Source organism: Camellia sinensis, chromosome 7 (assembly GCF_055761805.1).
Source record: "Camellia sinensis isolate YWXY chromosome 7, ASM5576180v1, whole genome shotgun sequence".
NCBI classification, from domain to species: Eukaryota; Viridiplantae; Streptophyta; class Magnoliopsida; order Ericales; family Theaceae; genus Camellia; species Camellia sinensis.
In genome coordinates, this window is record NC_138967.1 from 118,594,767 (window position 1) to 118,615,760 (window position 20,994).

A 20,994-nucleotide genomic window follows, 5' to 3' on the forward strand; every position below is an offset into this window, starting at 1 on the left:
GGGATTATCATTTTGATCTCGCTTAACAGCAGTAAAAATGGCTTGTCTGTGTTCTAAATTAAGGTAGTTATCCCACCATCCTTTTAATTGTCCTATAAAACTAGAAATAAGCATGTTGGCAACGGTAAAATCATTGTTATTGGTTAGATGTTTTGCAAGGGTAGCATTAACTACCATGACCATATGTTGGCGAAGGTCGAGGATTTGATAGTCAAATTTTCCATCAATATTCTATTCACAAAGACCACTTCCAGAATAAGCAAAATGGGTGTCAAAATGTCTTTCTTCTAGTTGAAGATCTATGGATGTAGGACGAGGATAATAATTCATTGTGGGTCGTTGACTAGTAATCATGGATGCTTCATTGACTTGTGTAAGAGTATTTGATATAAATTGTTCATACAAATTTTGTAACAAAGCATCCTCTTGTAAAATATTGATACTCCCACTTTGCTCTACTTTTTCTTTGCCTTCTTGGGTAGGAGTAGGGGAAGTGTCGGCTGTAAGGTAGACGATTGGTTCATTATCATTGATCATTTTTGAAAAAGTTTCTTTGCATTTACTTAATTCTGTTAAAAATTCTTCAAATGGGTTGGTCAATGAATAAGTAGGATATGGTAAATTTTGGATTAAAGGTGGCTGACTAATTTGATCTAGGGGAACTGAGATATATAAGCTGTCAATTCTATATTCTATGCAAGTAGTTTGTTTATCAATGGTTTGTAAATGCATATTTGTATAATTTAATTGGCCATAAACTTGTCTTATTTCAAAACAGTAGAAGGAGTATTTTTGGAGATTTTTAAACCTTCCAGAGAAGGTTTGGCATATGGCCCAGCATAGAAAGTATGGCCTGCACCTCGTAAGGTACAAGTTTTTCCTAGTGGATGGACAAACTGAACTGTTTCTCCATTAAGGATTGGCCAATTCTTTTAGGTAACATTGAGATATGCGTCTAATAGAGAAGTTGGAACATGTATATCATGATGCGGGCAATAGTTAGTAAAATACCATTGGAAAAAGGGAAGATGGGTTTGTAATGCAGTAAGAGTGAGGTTGTATTCAGAGCGAATGATTTGTTGTTGTACCGTAGTGTGAGATTTTTTAAAATAAATATGGTTTTTAAAATTGCAAGGAGCATTATATTCTTGTGAAAGTAATTCGTGATTGATTTGGAAATTATTAGTGATGACATTGGTAGATAAAGAATCAATGTCGTAATCAAGTTCTTGGTTAAATCGACTAAAATACTAGTAATTGGGGGAATAGTTTCTAAAGGAGGATGATTAGAAGAAACAGTAGTATTAGGGGAAGTTTTCCATTTAGTTTTGGTAGCAGTATTTAATTTTTGATAATAAATTTCAAGATAATCAAAGAAATTGACTTCAGTACCGATTTCATTCATAAATTTATACAATTTCTTAGTTATTTTGGTTTGTTGGTGTTTATTATAAGTAGTCTAATAAGACTGTTGTTTGAATTTATTATCTCTAGATTTAAATTCAGTATGAAATTTAGTAAGATCTGGAGTGAAAGGTTTACTAAGAGTTAATAATTGTGAATTAATAGGAGGAACTACTTCAAAATCAGTTTGAGGATGTATGAGGAGATTGATTGTTTATTTTGAAGATTTCAAATATTTGTTGTTGATTTTCTTCAGTAATTTGTAATTGATTAAGTTTGTTCTTAAGTTTGCATTTATTAGAATAATGACCCTGTTGGCTACAATTGTAACAAGTAACATCTTTTGTAAATTTTGACTTCTTAAATTGTTTGGACTTCTTGTGATATTTCTTTTTGGGTTTAGCATAATATTTATCAAGTGATTTAGAAGGTGAATATTTTTAACGATATTTCTTAGAAGGTTTTTGGGAAGTTTTATTCTTCTTATGTTTTCTTCGTGACGGAGTTACAGGAGGTAGACCATATTGTTTGCAGAAGTTACCTAGTTCATATATAGCTTTATTTTTATCCCTAGCAGCTTTTGACTGAGTTTCATATCGATACACATTTTTAATCCTTCTTTTTGAATAGTACTAATTATATCACCATAGGTTAAATTATCATATTCAATAATACCAGTAGGTTGACTAAGGACATCCCTAATTTTATGGGCAAAAAGACTAGGTAAGCCATTAATAAATTTTTCTTTCTAAAATGACTTAGTACAATTATCTTTAAGCATGACTCTAGAGGTAAAAACATCCATATACCAATGAAAATCACTTAAGGTAAGACAAGTTAAATTACTAAGTTGATCATGAATTCAAGCATGAACATTAGTAGGTGTTCCAATGAAATGTTTAATTATTGTAAAGATTAAAGTACAAATAATAATAATAATAATAATAATAATAATAATAATAATAATAATCAGTAGAATTTCTAACAAATTCATTGAAAACTGTAGAATTCACTAACCCTTGGGACTTATTTTGCTTTAACACACTTCTACTTCTACGAGATGCACATGAAAAGTTGAACAATGCACAATCCCACAGCAAAACCATAAGTTACATTGATTATAAGAAAACAAAACAATACATACCAAGTACAAAACCCAATAATAGATAATGCTCAAGCACACCCATGATTTATTGTTTTAGACTTCAAACTGGACAATACAGTGCTCTTGGCTTGAGGAAACAGTTGAAGGATTGCTCCATAGTTGTGACTTCCATTTTATTGAAGAACAAATCAGGGAAGAAATGAGAAAAATTATAGATATGCTCCTAGTCGGCAACAAGAGCTTAGAGCAAGCGAGGAATTGAAGACAAGTTCACATCCATAATCCCTTCGAGGATCTGAACTACTTGACCCATTGATGGCCTATCATTCTTATCATCTTGGATGCACCAAGAAGCAACTTTACAAATTCTCCATACCTCTTCAATGTCAACATGTTTCTCCAACCTAGGGTCTAACAAATTAAGGACATCGCCACCTTCTATGACTACACTTGCAGCCCAAATTGGAAAGAATTTAACTATCCTTTCTTTAGATTGATCAGTGTTTCTTTTTCCTAATATCAATTCAAATAGCATCATACCATAGCTATACACATCAGCTTTGGTGGTAATGGCCAACCCTAATATCCACTCTGGTGCAATATAGCCAATTGTCCCTCCCATGGTTGTCAGAACCCTGCTGAATTCACACCCAAGAAGCTTTGCCAAACCAAAATCTGCTACTTTTGGGCAGAAGTCGACATCTAATAGAATGTTCGCTGGCTTTATGTCACAATGTATGATACAGTCTCTGCAGTTTTCATGGAGATAAGCCAACCCCCTAGCTGTCCCTAGTGCAATTTGGTACCTTTTTTTCCAGTCCAAGACCTTTGACTCCTTTTCATGAAAAAGATGGGAATCCAAGGATCCATTCTGCATGTAATCATATACCAACAACTTCCTTTTACCTTCAGGGCAGAACCCACAAAGCCGAACAAGATTAATATGTTGGATAGTCCCAAGGGTGCTGACTTCTGCTCGCAATTGCTTCTCTCCTTGGTTGATGCTTTCCAGCTTCTTCACAGCTATGACAATGGAATCAGGCAATGTCCCTTTGAAAACAGAACCAAAACCTCCTCCCCCAATTTTCTTCAAGAAATTTTTGGTTGCTTTTTGCAGATCTTTGTATCTAAATGCAACCAATGAACCATCCAGCGCTTTTGTTCCAACCAACCTCCTTTGCTGCTTCCAAATAACAACAAATACAAGGCCTAGCAGTACTACTGCTGCAACTGAACCCACTACAGCGCCAATAATAATCCCTTTTTTACTTTTAGGCTTTGGAAACTCGGAAGCAGCAAGTCTGAGATAAAGAGTGTTTCCACTACCATCTTGCAGATTCATGAGCTCTCCAATCCAAATTGTGTTGGAAATGGTTAATTTTTCCTCAAGTTTGGTCTATTTTTTAGGTGGGCCCCGAGTGTCGATTTACTCGGGTCAAAGTGGTAACGCGTTCTATGCCGCGTTGTGATTCACGTGGTATATTTGGTTGCTCAAAACCATTACCGAGTGAATGGGAAATTGAAGCCAAAGTGTGCTCCATGGAAATGGAGTTTTGGTGGAAATTCCTTAAGGTTGTAAATTGGCTTGTCCTACATTGTTTTGGTGGGAGGTTTTGAAAGGGTTTATAAGGCTTAGGGTGAGATACTTGGGGTGTGCCCCAAGGGGTACCCAAGTGTTTTAGAGGGAGAGGTTATGGGCAAAATGGGCTAGACCCATTGGACCCAAAAATCACCACACACGCGCGCCGCCGTCCGGTCGGTCGGGCTGGGCTTGGGCGCAGGTGCGTGGTGTGTGGGCTTCTAATCTTTTTGGGCCAAAAACATTTGAATTTAATTTTATTTTTTATTAAAATAAAATCAGAATTCAAATTAAATTAGTTTGGATTTTTTGTTCATCCAAACAGGGCCCTTCCCGGTTTCAAACCGAAATAAACTGTTTTGGAATTAATGCACACCCAAACAGGGCCCTTCCCGTAATTGCTATCTGTTTGAATTGTTGAATCTGTTTGAATTCAAAACCCAACAGGTATCATACCTGTTCAATTCAAAACCAAGAGCCACATACCTGTTCAATTCAAATCCAAGAGCCACCTTCACATCTATAAATAGGACCACCCTCATTTGATGTTTTCCATTCAGAAATTTCGTATTTCACCTCTGTTAATTCTATTCTTCATCTTGCTGCATTTTATTTCCGAAAGAAAGAGTGTAAACACTTAGTGTGTTCGTAAGGCAAACAGTTAGTAGTGCTGCTATTGTTTGTGGTAGATCATTTCATCCTGGGAGATAGACGTCCGAATTCTGAAAGCACCGTGGAGAGGACGAATCTGTCTTAAGGACACAGTGTTAAACACTAGACTTGATCAGAAAAATAATTCGAAGAAATTAAATCAAGTAAGTTATTTAATTACTTTCAGTGTTGTTTTTATTTGTTTATTTATTCAGATTTTAATTTTGTTTTTGTAACAAAATAAAATCTGTTTTTTATTTATTTATTTTTATTTCGAGTTTGATTTTAGTAATCAAACATATTCTCTCCTTTTCTCTATTCTTTTATTCTTGTTGTTGTTTTGTACACAACAGAATTAAATCTTTTTAAATACAGTGAAGATTGTCCTACAATCTCAAGACAGAATCCTTTTTGGGTATCTTCATTGTATTTAATTTCCTGTGTTTTCAAATTAATATTCTGGTTGGAAAAACAAATAGTGATTTATGCTATTTGACAGATAGTAGTAATATACTGTCTCTTTTCTTTGACAACTACTAGTAGTACGATACTGGTGTCATTAACAATTCAGAATATTATTTGGTATTACAGAAAATTCTTGTGATATTTTATTTTTCTAGTTTTAGTAACAAGGAAAATAAAATTATTTTGTTGTTATAATTATTTTCTGGTTTTAGTAACTAGAAAATTAATTTGTGTTTTAATATTTTCTGATTTTTGTAATCAGAGATTATGGCTACTACAACTGAAACTGCATCTGGCAGTGGTGCTCCTATTGTTACACCTACATCGGTCCCTATCCAGAACCATGTTCATGTACCAATCAATCATAGAGAAAAACCGGAAAAATTTAATGGTACCGAGTTTAAGAGATGGCAGCAGAAGATGCTGTTCTATCTTACAACTCTTAATTTGGCCCGGTTTCTCCATGAAGAGGCTCCAGCACTTAAAGAGGGTGAAAGTGATCGGCAAGTTGTTGCCGCTGTAGATGCTTGGAAACATTCAGATTTCCTGTGCAGAAACTACATCCTAAATGGCCTTGACAATATGCTGTATAATGTATACAGTCCTCTGAAAACAGCAAAAGAATTGTGCGATTCTTTGGAGAAGAAATACAAGACAGAAGATGCCGGCACGAAGAAATTTGTCGTCGGTAAATTTCTGGACTTTGTTATGGTAGACTCCCAAACGGTAATATCTCAAGTTCAAAGTTTTCAAATAATTTTGCATGATATTCATTCAGAAGGTATGTCTCTTAGCGAGTCATTCCAAGTCGCAGCTTTAGTGGAAAAGTTACCACCGGCTTGGAAAGATTTCAAAAATTATTTAAAACATAAACGCAAAGAGATGACTATGGATGAATTGATTGTAAGATTAAGAATTGAAGAAGATAACCGAAAGGCTGAAAAGAGGAATGGGAAAAATCCCATTGAGTCCAAGGCAAATGTGGTTGAACAAGTTCATAAACCACATAACAAAAAGAGGAAGTTTACTGGAGATGGTCCTAAACAAGGCGATAGTAGCAAGAAGTTCAAAGGAAAATGCTATAACTGTGGCAAAACAGGACATCGAGCTTCTTACTGCCGCCGCCCTAAAAAGAATCATGGAAGTACAAGTAAGAAGACCACCAATCAGGCCAATGTAACAGAATTGGATTACATCTCTGACGAAGTGAATGACATCAACCTTTCTGCTGTGGTGTCTGAGGCTAACTTGGTTGGAAATCCCAAAGAGTGGTGGGTTGACACTGGAGCAACTCGTCACATATGTGCGGACAAGAAGATGTTCACTACCTACAATGAGGCTGCAAATGGTGAACAACTTTTCATGGGAAATTCTTCTACTTCTACTGTGGCTGGACAAGGGAAAGTAATCTTGAAGATGACATCAGGGAAAGAACTGACCCTCAACAACGTACTGCATGTACCTGACATCCGGAAGAATTTAGTTTCTGGGTCTTTGTTAAGTAAAAATGGTTTTAGGCTTGTATTTGAGTCTGATAAATTTGTATTAACAAAGAGTGGTATGTATGTTGGTAAGGGATACATGAGTGATGGTCTCTTTAAGTTGAATGTAATGACAGTTGTACCGAAAGTTGCTATGAATAAGAATAACACATCTTTTGTTTATATTCTTGAGTCAAATTTATGGCATGGTAGATTAGGACATGTGAATTTTGATTCTTTGCGTAGATTAATTGGTTTAGATTATATACCAAAGTTTGAAATTAATCCTAATCATAAATGTGAAATTTGTGTAGAAGCGAAACTAACTAAGGCTCCATTTAAATCGGTTGAAAGAAAAACCGAACCTCTAGAATTAATTCATACTGATGTATGTGATTTAAAATTTATTCAAACTAGAGGTGGCAAAAAGTATTTCATAACATTTATCGATGATTGCACAAGATATTGTTATGTTTATTTACTTAGAAGTAAAGATGAAGCCTTAGAAATGTTTAAACTCTACAAAACAGAAGTTGAAAATCAACTTGGTAAAACCATTAAAATGGTTAGAAGTGATAGGGGTGGTGAATATGATGCACCATTAAATGAATTTTGTGCACAACATGGCATTATTCACCAAACTACAGCCCCTTATTCTCCACAGCAAAATGGAATTGCTGAAAGGAAGAATAGAACCCTAAAAGAAATGATGAATGCCATGTTACTAAGTTCAGGCTTACCACAGAACTTGTGGGGGGAAGCAATATTGTCTGCTAATTATGTTCTTAATAGAATACCCCACAAGAAAACCAAAAGCATTCCTTATGAATTGTGGAAAGGTCGACCACCTTCCTACAAATACTTAAAAGTGTGGGGGTGTTTGGCAAAAGTTGAAGTACCTGTTCCTAAAAAGACTAAGATTGGACCAAAAACAGTAGATTGTGTGTTTATTGGTTATGCTCAGAATAGTAGTGCATATCGGTTTCTGACTTATAAATCAGATATACCTGATATAAATGTGAACACTATTATAGAGTCAAGGAATGCTGTGTTTTTTGAACATGTCTTTCCTTACAAGAAAGGACAGGAATTAAGTTCACAGAAAAGAACTTATGATTGTACACAAAGTCAAGAGACTAATGACAATCAAACACAAGAGACTAGTAATAGTCTCGACCAACAGGATTTAACTAATGATGAACCAAGACGAAGTAAAAGAGCGAGAACATCAAAATCCTTTGGTCCAGATTTTCTGACATACTTGTTAGAAAATGAACCTCAAAGCTTTAAGGCAGCGATGACAGGTCCTGAAGCACCTTTGTGGAAAGAGGCTGTTAATAATGAAATTGAATCCATTATGTAAAATCATACTTGGGAATTGGTGGATCTTCCACCAGGTTCTAAACCTCTTGGATATAAATGGATATTCAAGAGAAAAATGAAAGCAGATGGTTCAATTGACAAGTATAAAGCAAGACTTGTTGTTAAAGGTTACAGACAAAAGGAAGGTCTGGACTATTTTGACACATATTCCCCTGTGACAAGAATAACATCCATTCGCATGCTTATTTCTATAGCAGCATTGTTTAATTTAGAAATACATCAAATGGATGTTAAAACAGCTTTCTTAAACGGTGATCTAAATGAAGAGATCTATATGGAACAACCCGAAGGGTTTGTAGTATCAGGGCAAGAAAAGAAAGTTTGTCGACTTGTAAAATCCCTTTATGGATTAAAACAAGCACCTAAGCAATGGCATGAAAAATTTGATCATGCAATGCTTACTAATGGGTTTAAGATAAACGAATGTGACAAATGCGTCTATGTTAAAAACACTGACCAAGGATATGTCATAGTTTGTCTTTATGTGGATGACATGCTTATCATTGGAAGCAGTCAAAACATGATCAAATCAACTAAGCAGATGCTTAACAAAAGATTTGATATGAAAGATATGGGGGTCGCAGATGTTATATTAGGAATGAAAATTACTAAAACATCTGACGGATATGCATTATCTCAATCTCATTATATTGAGAAAATTCTTGATAAATTTATCAAGGATGATTTGAATTTAGGTAGAACACCTGTAGACATCAGTCTTTATTTATCGAAAAATAAAGGTGATGCAGTGTCTCAGTTAAAATACTCCCAAATCATTGGAAGCCTAATGTACCTAATGAATTGTACTCGTCCTGATATAGCTTATGCTATAAGTAAATTGAGTAGGTACACTAGTAACCCTGGAGAAGACCATTGGAAAGCGATCATTCGAGTTCTTAGATATCTAAGATTTACTCGTGATCATGGTTTGAACTTTACTCGATATCCAGCAGTACTCGAAGGTTATTGTGATGCCAATTGGATATCGGATACTAAAGATTCAAAATCCACTAGTAGATATGTCTTTACTCTAGGAGGCGCTGCTGTTTCTTGGAAGTCCACGAAACAAACGTGCATCGCACGATCCACAATGGAATCCGAGTTCATTGCTTTAGACAAAGCAGGTGAAGAAGCAGAATGGCTTCGTCACTTCTTAGAAGACATTCCAATGTGGCCAAAACTTGTGCCAGCTATTTGCATTCATTGTGATAGTCAATCTGCAATAGGCAGGGCACAGAATCATATGTATAATGGTAAGTCACGACATATTCGTCGTCGACATAATACCGTAAGGCAATTGTTGTCAAACGGAATAATCTCAATAGATTATATAAAATCTAAAGAGAATATTGCGGATCCGTTAACAAAAGGTTTGACAAAAGAGCTAGTGTATAGTTCATCGAAGGGGATGGGATTAAAGCCTATTACTTAAGAGTCGTCATAATGGTAACCCTACTTATATGACTGGAGATCCCAAGAACTAAGTTCAAAGGGACAACTAAGTTATGTATGGCTCACCAGAAATCACCAAGGGATTAAAATTCCTACCCATTCCTATGGTGAGAGTGATATCTGCAACATATGTTGTCTGCAGGGGTATAAGGATAAGCTTTGCTTTTAATGATTACTTATATCTTGATTAAGGCATAAAATCAAGACGAGTATAAAGAGATACTCACAATAAGAATCACCTATATAGGTGTTGAACTGGGGCCGGTTCTATGAGAATGCAAAGGCTAAATTCTCTAGAAACACTTATAAAAACCAGGCGCGTTCAAGGCCAAAATGAACACAACAGTGAGAACCACGATGTATTAGAAGATATTTTGTGTGAAATCTATTGTCTTGGCTTACACAAACGGCTGAACAATTCAAGGCATCGCGTCCATTGGTTAGCCAGTAAGTCCGATAGGTTATCACTAGGGAAGGTTCAAGGCCGAAAACTACCTATCCTGATGCAAGATATTTTCGACTTATACTCTTTCGTTAAGTCTGCATATTGTTGCATTTCCATTGTCATCAAATTCCATTCATGTGGGGGATTGTTGGAAATGGTTAATTTTTCCTCAAGTTTGGTCTATTTTTTAGGTGGGCCCCGAGTGTCGATTTACTTGGGTCAAAGTGGTAACGCGTTCTATGCCGCGTTGTGATTCACGTGGTATATTTGGTTGCTCAAAACCATTACCGAGTGAATGGGAAATTGAAGCCAAAGTGTGCTCCATGGAAATGGAGTTTTGGTGGAAATTCCTTAAGGTTGTAAATTGGCTTGTCCCACATTGTTTTGGTGGGAGGTTTTGAAAGGGTTTATAAGGCTTAGGGTGAGACACTTGGGGTGTGCCCCAAGGGGTACCCAAGTGTTTTAGAGGGAGAGGTTATGGGCAAAATGGGCTAGACCCATTGGACCCAAAAATCACCACACACGCGCGCGCCGCCGCCGCCGTCCGTCCGGTCGGTCGGGCGGGCTGGGTTGGGCTTCTAATCTTTTTGGGCCAAAAACATTTGAATTTATTAAATTAGTTTGGATTTTTTGTTCATCCAAACAGGGCCCTTCCCGGTTTCAAACCGAAATAAACTGTTTTGGAATTAATGCACACCCAAACAGGGCCCTTCCCGTAATTGCTATCTGTTTGAATTGTTGAATCTGTTTGAATTCAAAACCCAACAGGTATCATACCTGTTCAATTCAAAATCAAGAGCCACATACCTGTTCAATTCAAATCCAAGAGCCACCTTCACATCTATAAATAGGACCACCCTCATTTGATGTTTTCCATTCAGAAATTTCGTATTTCACCTCTGTTAATTCTATTCTTCATCTTGCTGCATTTTATTTCCGAAAGAAAGAGTGTAAACACTTAGTGTGTTCGTAAGGCAAACAGTTAGTAGTGCTACTATTGTTTGTGGTAGATCATTTCATCCTGGGAGATAGACGTCCGAATTCTGAAAGCACCGTGGAGAGGACGAATCTGTCTTAAGGACACAGTGTTAAACACTGGACTTGATCAGAAAAATAATTCGAAGAAATTAAATCAAGTAAGTTATTTAATTACTTTCAGTGTTGTTTTTATTTGTTTATTTATTCAGATTTTAATTTTGTTTTTGTAACAAAATAAAATCTGTTTTTTATTTATTTATTTTTATTTCGAGTTTGATTTTAGTAATCAAACATATTCTCTCCTTTTCTCTATTTCTTTTATTCTTGTTGTTGTTTTGTACACAACAGAATTAAATCTTTTTAAATACAGTGAAGATTGTCCTACAAATTGAACACCCATTACTATCATAAGCATAAGCAGTGCAAGAGCAATTATTCAAGCAAGAAGATTCACATTCAGTGGCACTGCCAACAGCCACAGATTGAGGAAATTCAAACAATCTCGTGTTGGAAATTTCCCAAAACCTGTCTTTCTCTTGATTAGCAGCAGTAATATTCCCACATAGCAACTCGGTTCTCCTCACACACCCCCCAAATAATCACTCAAATTCCAATCATTGAGCGACTTAGGATTGAAACCCGTCAAACAATTACAGAAGGATTGTATAATGTTATTGCATATTCCATATTGCCCGCAGAAATCATAAGCCTCACATTGCTGCCTCGGCTGAGCGTAAAACAAATTCCACTGCTTTGTGCTTTCCAACCAAGTGAGTTGTTGGCCTTGCCCCGAAATATCCATAATCAATCTAGAAATAATCGAAGGATTATACATGGAATATGTGAAGTAACTCTCATTCTCATTGTCGTGATAGCTAAAATTAAAGATATAATTAGCTCTCATTTCAGGTATTAAGCTGAAAATCTGCCCGTTCCAAGGACCACTAGTCCAATACTGTTTAGACCCATTCCGAAACATAACATACTGACTATTATTTGCATCAAGGCTAAGAGAATGCAGTCCTGTTGAAGGGTCGTCTGAGTTCTTCCATGAAGTTAAACGTTGGTGTGTGTTGGTAAGCTTATTGTAAGCAATCTTTGCACCAGGCAACCAAGTGTGAGCAGGGTCATCAAAACTTTGCCAAATTGGTTGATTTGAATTAGAACCATCTCTCAAAATCAAATTCCCATCATCCCCAAGAATAGCCACCACAGAATTGGAAGTGGTAGAGTTCTGATTTGTGGACCAAATCAGGGTTTGGGATTCATTTAAAATCACCAAATTACCATCTAAGATTTTGAGTACAGAGGAATACTTATCAGAGATGGGATTATCTCTATTGGCTACCCAAACTATTGTTAGAGTAGATACTTTGGCGTACCACATGGATATGTAATAGTATGAGGAATTACCTGGTTTGTAGAAACCCAGTTCAAACTTCCCACCAGCAGAGGTTATGGTCTGGTTCCCAGAAAGAGATTGATTTGCAGAGATGGTGTCAGCTCCATGGGAGAGAATGTTGGTGAAAAAGCAGCAGCATATGAAGAATACAAAAAGCATGAAGCATGGATATTTTCTGATACCCATATGATTATCTGCACAAAAGGGAAATTAGTATGAAACAGAGGATGACTTGTATCTTTATAAGAATGGGTCTCAAATTATTACACTTCCATTTTTATATTTTTTAGTATTCTTTTCAATGTTTTAGCGTCTCATTGTCGCCAAGACCAGGAAAAAGATGAAAAGAATACAATTCCACAATTAGATAAATTTAAGTTAATTTGTAATTTCATTTTCCCTATAATTTATCATTAACAATGACAAAAATTAACGCATTTATCATGTATGAAATTTTTTTATAGCACAATTAAAAGTCAAATTTTCATGAATGTGCAAGGGACAAAAAAAAAATTATAGCACAATTAAAAGTCAACAGACAATTTTCGTGAATGTACAAGGGACAAAGTAGAATTTTGGTGAAAATTAGATGGACTAATTAAGTAAGAAAAATGTCACATGTGATTCATATGCCATATTTCGTCCTTCAGACAGAAGAGTAATATTGTGACTTAAGTTAAAGAATAGAGAGTTGATATGGATAATTGAAAGTGAAGGGTCAAAGTACAATTTTAATAAAAATATGTAAGTTTTGTTAACCAAACAACTGATATGCGTAGCAACTATTGTTGTGTGGCTTATTAAACTCATTTTGATGATCTGAATCATTTAATTTTAAGGGTATATTAAGTAGAACATATCTGTAAATATTTTATAAATATATTCTACTCGATATTCTAAAATGTGAGCGGTTTAAATTATTGAAATTGGCTCCGAAATGCGCTTAAAAGGCCATACAACAATGATTGTTGGTCACAATGACTAAATTTAAGAAAAATGAAAAATAAAAACAATAAATTATTAACATATTATAACTTTTTATTTTTAAGTGGTTTTCATTTGTTGTATAAGTAAATAAATCAAACCCTAAAATTTTTTGGTTCTGTTTTTAATTATTCAATTATTGAACAAGAATCACAATTTTATGAAATTAAAGCATTAGAATTTGATTAATAGTTAATTGGTATCATTGGTCTTGTTTATAGTTTTATTCCTATGCTCGTTATTATTACTATTTTTCTTTATTTGTGCTAAATTGAAATAAAGTTATTAAAGAGACTTCTATTATTTGCTAATGTTATTATGATTTAAGACACATACTTGGCTAGATATTAATCTTAGATAAATTATCTTGTATAAAAATTTTGTAATTTTATTTAGGATTTAATTAATGGGTGCCATAAGAACATTATATATTGTACATACTCTCATACATTATGTATAAGAATTTTAAATTTCTTATCAAGTGCCCTAAGGGCACTCATTAATAAAAGGGTGAAACACCGATAAATCTCAAATAGTGATCTTAAGAACTATTTGGTCCTCCATTTTTTTTTTTTTTATGGACCCAAATGTCTCATTCTAGTGTGAATTACATAAAGGGCCAAGCATAAATGAGTGTGTTATGTATTGAGGGACAAATGTGGGTTTCTTCTAATGTTGAAATTACTAAACGTAACACTTCAAAAAAACTCCTTAGTATATTTTTTTCCAAATGTAACACTCCAATATAATACTAAAAAAATGTAACACTCTAATGTAACTGTGGGAACAATCTTCTGTGTAAAATAAATAAATTGAAACAAATCAAACAAATAAAAATAAATTACTTACAAAATTTATTTTATCAAAATGAAAAATAATAAAGACGATCAAGTCAAGTGTGTAACACTATGTCCTTAAGGCAGATTTGCCCCGCTATGATGCTTACGGATAAAAGGCGTCTATCTCCTAAGATACAATGATCTTCACAAATTGTAATAGCACTCTAAACAATTTGTACGGCAAATCAAACTTGTGTTCTATACTCTCAAATATTTCCCTAAAAAACTAGAACGAAGAATAATGCAAAGAGAGCAAAAGGAAAGCAAGAAATTAAATGATTTTCGGATTGTGAAAATCCTAGAAGATGGTTTGTATTTATAGGCAGATGGTGACCTACAAATCTGTCTGAACAAGTGCAATACAACCTGAACAGACGCAGTCTTCAAACTAAACAGATACAGTTTTGAAATTGGACAGATCTGCGAACTGCTAGCATGCTGGGCAATTTTTCAATCTGTTGAACAGTTTCAATCTGTTGAACTTGCTGGAAAATGGACTGAAAAAGAGCACTGTTTGGACAGAAAAAATTGGCCCAAAATTTAAATTAATTTTCCCGCAAGAAATTGAAAAAATTCAAATAAATTTTGTCCAAAAAATTAATGTTAGAACCAACCCGACCCACAACCCACACCCGCGTCTGGCACGGCCGGCTAGTCGGACGGCAGCAGCGGCACGCGCGCGTGTGAGCCAAGTTTCAATGTGTCTATAACTCCTTCCTTCTACAAACTTGGAGTGCCCCTTCGGGCCCAATCCAAGTGTTGCCACCTAGAACTTATATACACACATAAGTTCTCTTAAGTTTTCAATGTGGGATAACCATTTCAAGGAAACCCACATTTTACTTCTTTAATAGTCCATTCCACGAATCCCAAAACGACATCTGTTTCTCATTCACTCATAAATTGACGAACTGTCTTCACCGGGTGACTTGCTATGCGACAAGGAACACTTCACCTCTATGGACCCACCCCAAAAGACGAGTGGACCCTATCCAAATTTGGGCTCAAAGTTAGCCCAAAATAAGCCTATAAAACCATATTTTTCCAACAATAACACACTAAAAAACTCCTTAGTGTACTTTTCTCAAATATAACAACGTAATATTCTAAAAAAACTCCTTAGAGTATTTTTTCAAATGTAACATAACACTCTAATGTAACACAAAAAAACTCATTAGTGTATTTTTTCCAAACATAACAACGTAATATTCCAAAAAAACCTATTTTGTGTATTTTTCCCAAACGTAACACTCTAGTAGCTTTTATAGACCTCATGAATCGAGTATTCAAACCCTATCTCGATGAATTTGTTATTGTTTTCATTCATGGCATTCTCATATACTCTAAAACACTAGAAGACCATGAACAACATTTACAATCACTATTGCAGACACTAAATGGTTACAAACTTTATGCCAAGTTGAAGAAATGTGAATTTTAGATCACTAGTGTACACTTTTTCGATTACATCATTAACAAAGATGGCATCTCCATTGACCAACAAAAGATTGTAATAATCGTGGATTGGTCGTGACCTAATAATGTATCTGAAGTTCGGAGCTTCTTGGAATTGGCAGGATATTACCTCAAAGATTGTGTCACCATTGACTCAGTTAACCTAGAAAAATACACCATTTGAGTGGACCAACAAACGAGAATGTTGCTTCCAGGACTTAAAGACTAGACTTGTGACAACTCCTAGACTAACGACCTTTTTTATATAAATAAATAAAAGCTCCAATGCATGTTTTAAATATATAAATATTTAGGTACCCTTCTATTTTACTTTAGTACCACTTGCATTGTTAATCTATCAATTTTTGGAAAATGGCCTTTAGTAACCTTAGTTATTGGCCGGTTGCGAAATCTAACCTCTGGGTACCAAGGTCGGGTCGTGACAAATGTAGTCATAATTTGATACAAATTTTGGGACAAAAATGTGTGTAGATAGGAAATGTGGGTGATTTTCTTCTTTTGCACTCATTTCGTAATCATATGCTTGTCACATTACTAACTTCTGTTAAAAACTTATATGGTGAAATAACAAAAGGAGGACATTGACAATTGGCCAAAAGTACAAGGTGTTGACTATCATGAATTCATATGTAAGGGCCAAAATGAGATTTGTTGCAAAGTGTAATTTATACAAGGTCAAGAGTCAAAGTGAGACTGAGTGTAAACTGCAAGCGTGCTAAGTGTAATTTGTCTTTTTTTTTTTTTAAATAAAGGAACTATTATTCGAATAAAACGATCAATTGAGTTTGCTAACAAGTTTCCTGATGAATTATGTGATAAAACACAATTACAAAGGTTTCTAGGCAGCCTTAATTATATTTCTAAATTCTACAATGATCTCTACAAAGATACTCAAATTCTTTATCCCCGATTACGGAAAAATCCAACTCCATGGACACAGGAGTATCTTCCAAGCAAGTATCGGTAGAATTTTGTTTAAGAGCGATAACACGTAATTGTAAATCATGTATATTAGTTTTGAGGTTGTGAATTTTATTTTGTAAGTCTTGGATTGATGGTGTATTGAAAGTTCAGACTTTATTTACCCTGTCTAGAACATCTTTGAAATCATATGTATCATATTTCAATTCTTGAGTCGTGTTTAATGATGTAGTTTGATTATGTTTGGAATTCAAATATTTAAACTTGTTTTTTCTCGGGATCATCAGTGTTATTGATTAATTCAATTATCATTTTCTCATTTGTTGTTAATACATTAGAGGCGTGACAAGGGCAATCTCTGTCTTCAAGAGTCGCTTCCATATCATCTTCGTCATCAGAAGATGAGATAATATCATTATTAATTTCATTCAATTGAAAATCATCATAAGGGTTATTATCACCAGAATAATCCAAATCAGAATTTGGCATATCAGGTTCTTTGTTGAGTAAAAGAATTGATTCTAATAGATTTTTGAATTCATCAGAGATGTCTAATTCTTGGATTTTCTTTTTAGTGAGACATTTGTTGGCATAATATCTAATTTTTCCACATTTCCAACAGGTAGCATTCTTTTTAGAGGTATTGGGTTTGGATTTAGTAAAATTCATAGATTTTGAGTTACTAAATCATTTCTTCTTGTAGTAAGGTTTCTTTTTATAATTTTGGAATTTGTTAGTAGAATATTTTTTCTTGGATTAATTTTTGGTTGACCTTTTATAAGGTGTTTTCCTTGAAGAGGTTCCTGTGAGATGAGGTAATAGAGAATTGTAACCTAATTGGTAGTAAAATTGTCCTAATTTCGTGCAGCCTGTTTTGTGTTCTTTCTTTCATTGGTTTTTGAGTTTGATATCATTGAAAAGAGATAATCCTTCAACACAAATTTCAGATATTAATTCTCCAAAAGCATATTGGTTGTCAGGGATTTTTCCATTATGTTTGGCTCTAATTTGAGTTTTCACCTTTTTAGCAAATAAAGTTGGAAGTTCAACAACGAATCTTTTTTTTCAAAAATCTTGATTAGCATCATGCCTTTGATAGAGTTTTGAGTGAAAAATATCTTTGTACTATTGAAAATGAGTGAGCGTTGGGCAACGTAAATTGATTAATAATTCTTTGAATCGTTCTAAAATGATTTGAGTATTTCTTATAAAATGTTGAATGATAGCCATAACCAAGTTGGTGAGAACATCACTAGTAGGCTATCTAGTGGCTAGATCTAATATGGGATTATCATTTTGACCTCGCTTAACAGCAGTAAGGATGGCTTGTCTTTGTTCTAAATTAAGGTAGCTATCCCATCATCCTTTTAAATGTCCTATAAAACTAGAAATAAGCATGCGGGCAACGGTGAAATTATTGTTATTGGCTAGATGTTTTGCAAGGGTAGCATTAGTTGGCATGACCATATGTTGGCGAAGTCGAGAATTTGATAGTTAGATTTGCCATCGATATTCTATTCACAAAGATCACTTCCAAAATAAGCAAAATGGGTGTCAAAATGTCTTTCTTCTAGTTGAAGATCTATGGGTGTAAGACGAGGATAATAATTCATTGTGGGTGGTTGACCAGTAATCATGGATGTTTCATTGGCTTGTGTAGGAGTATTTGATATAAATTGTTCATGCAAATTTTGTAACAAAGTATCCTCTTGTGAAACATTGATGCTCCCACTTTGCTCTACTTTTTCTTTGTCTTCCCGGGCAGAAGTAAGGGAAGTATCAACTGTAAGGTAAAGGATTGGTTCATTATCATTGATCATTTTTGAAAGAGTTTCTTTGCATTTACTTAATTCTGCTAAAAAAATTTCAAATGGGTTTGTCAATGAATAAGTAGGATATGGGAAATTTTGGATTAAAGGTGGCTGACAAATTTGATCTGGGAGAACTGAGATATATAAGCGGTCAATTCTATCTTCTATGCGAGTAGTTAGTTCACCAATGGTTTGTAAATGCAAATTTGTATAATTCAATTGCTCATAAACTTGTTTTTTTCAAAATAGTAGAAGGAGTATTTTTGGAGGTTTTTAAACCTTCCAAAGAAGGCCGGGCATATGGCCAAGTATAGAAAGTATGGCCTGCACCTCATAAGGTACAAGTTTTTCCTGGTGGATAGACAAACTGAATTGTTTCTCCATTAAGGACCGGCCAATTCTTTTGGGTAACATTGAGATGGGCATCTAATAGAGAAGTTGGAACTAGTATACCATGATTCTGGCAATAGTTAGTAAAATACCATTGGAAAAAAGGGAAGATGGGTTTGTAATGCAGTAAGAGTGAGGTTGTATTCAGAGCAAATGATTTGTTGTTGTACCGTAGTGTGAGAGTTTTTAAAAGAAATATGTTTTTTTAAAATTGTAAGGAGCATTATATTCTTATGAAAGTAATTCGTGATTGATTTGGAAATTATTAGTGATGACATTGATAGATAAAGAATCGATGTTGAAATGAAGTTCCTGGTTAAATCGGCTAAAATCCTGGTAATTGGTGTGTGGGATTTAATTTGGTTGCGGCCTTGTGGAAAACAATGTTGTATCTGTGAGACGTCTATTAGGTAAATCAAGGGATCATCTAGATAATTGGGTTAGTGTCAGGACGGGGGTGTGGAATCTAGTAGAAGTAGCGGATTGAAGAGATTAAGGTTAAGAACGTACAAATTGGGGATCTTTGGAATTGTAAGACAACATATCCATTTAGAATTTGTATGATTGATATAGGATTGGTTTTAGGTTGTGTGATTGTAGCAGGTTCAACATGAGGGACATCCACGTATCATCATCATCAGTATCAGATTGTAAAACTTCTTCCCAAGTGATGACTTTTGGAACTATAACTTTTGTATGTTCTTGGTGAGATTGGAAAAGTATATAGATACTTTAGGATTAAGTGAAATATATTTAAATCCCAGACAAGAAGTTGTCATAGCTTTGAGATAAATACAATAAGAAACCATAATATTGAAATAAAGAGAATCCATTTTGTATCTCTTTGTTTGGATATTTAAAGTGAGGGCTTTAAGGATAGTTGGATCTATTAAGGACACTTCAAAATTGGGGAAACATTCAAAATAAATTGGTCCATGAACTAAATTGGATTTAATAACCCCTAATATAGAATCTTCATAATCATGGTGTCACATATCACGAAGTGTGCATGAAACATATTTATTTAAATGTGTTTGAATCATGGGTTTGATTCCACTTGGACTAGGCCAAGGTGCAAGAAATTGATTTTTTTTTTCCCTAAAATTTGATAACAGTGTCTCGGTCTAATAATTGGAAATTTTGATTGTTTTGAGTAACAGGGAGAATTTGTTCTACCATTTTTATTTTATATGTTTGTTTAATTTCAAATTGCTTATCATATAAACAATCTATATCTTTTGTAGGCATCTTCCAATTTTTTGATCTTTCTTCAATCTGTTCTATCTCTAAATCACTTTGATTAATAATGACTGGTTTCTTAGATAAACTTTCATCAGCCACTAAATTAGAGAATGACTTGACTATTCTAGCCATAGCAACAATTAATTGTAACTGTCAACAAGTCATTCAGCCTAAGCTCTAATGGTCACTGACGGCCTCCTACCTAAAGACCTAATGGCTTACTGACTTCTGCGACTTGGGTGTCACCCAAGTTAATTGAAGACAATAGAAAAAATTCAAATCAAATCTAAAACAGTAATGGCTCTAATACGAAACGAGTCCCAAGTTATATAATCTTCGTAACGAGATTAGTTTAGAATTAAACTTAGTAACAATTTGCGTTGTTGATTTATACTGTATTGTTCTTATTTTATTTTTAGTTTAATATTAGCAATTCTTTGACTATAGTTTATTATAGATTGTCCTAATGCAATTTCTAAGAGAGAATTTATAGCAACCAATCCTTAATATCTTATATTTATTTATGGGGTTTCATTACTTTTGTAACCTCTTGTTCATAAATGGAGGTTAAATAGAATTCATGAACTTGGTACAGAATTTAATCTTTTCAAATCATCTTCAAAATCAAAGATATAATGTAAACTGTCATTAATTTGAATTCTAATTTCAAAAATTAAAAGCATATTTTAAAAACAAATCATCTTGAAACATCATATATTATAATACGAGGAATACTTACAATGGATTACAAACTTCAAAGCACACTGGGCAAAGTATATTCCGCCCTTCTTGAAGTAGGTTACAACCAGTAGACTCACTTATATTACAAATAGACTCACTATGGCCACACTCACACTGATCACACTCACACTTGCTCACAATTGTCCTTGCACTCTTGTACTAATAAGATACAATATCTTCGGATATTTTTTGGATGCCTTCCTTGCTGCTAAGTTGTTGCTTAAATAGAAGAGGAGTTGTGAATT

The 20,994-nt window shown here is 34.4% G+C and overlaps 1 pseudogene across 1 annotated transcript; it reads right to left on the reverse strand.

The window, feature by feature from the left end:
- Positions 1–2,533: 2,533 nt before the first annotated feature.
- On the reverse strand, positions 2,534–20,926 carry LOC145795278 (G-type lectin S-receptor-like serine/threonine-protein kinase At2g19130; annotated as a pseudogene). Its single transcript, XR_014335904.1, has 3 exons — positions 20,748–20,926; positions 11,335–12,539; positions 2,534–3,871 (listed from the first exon to the last, which is right to left on the reverse strand). The product of XR_014335904.1 is annotated as a G-type lectin S-receptor-like serine/threonine-protein kinase At2g19130 (transcript).
- Between the last annotated feature and the right edge of the window lie 68 nt (positions 20,927–20,994).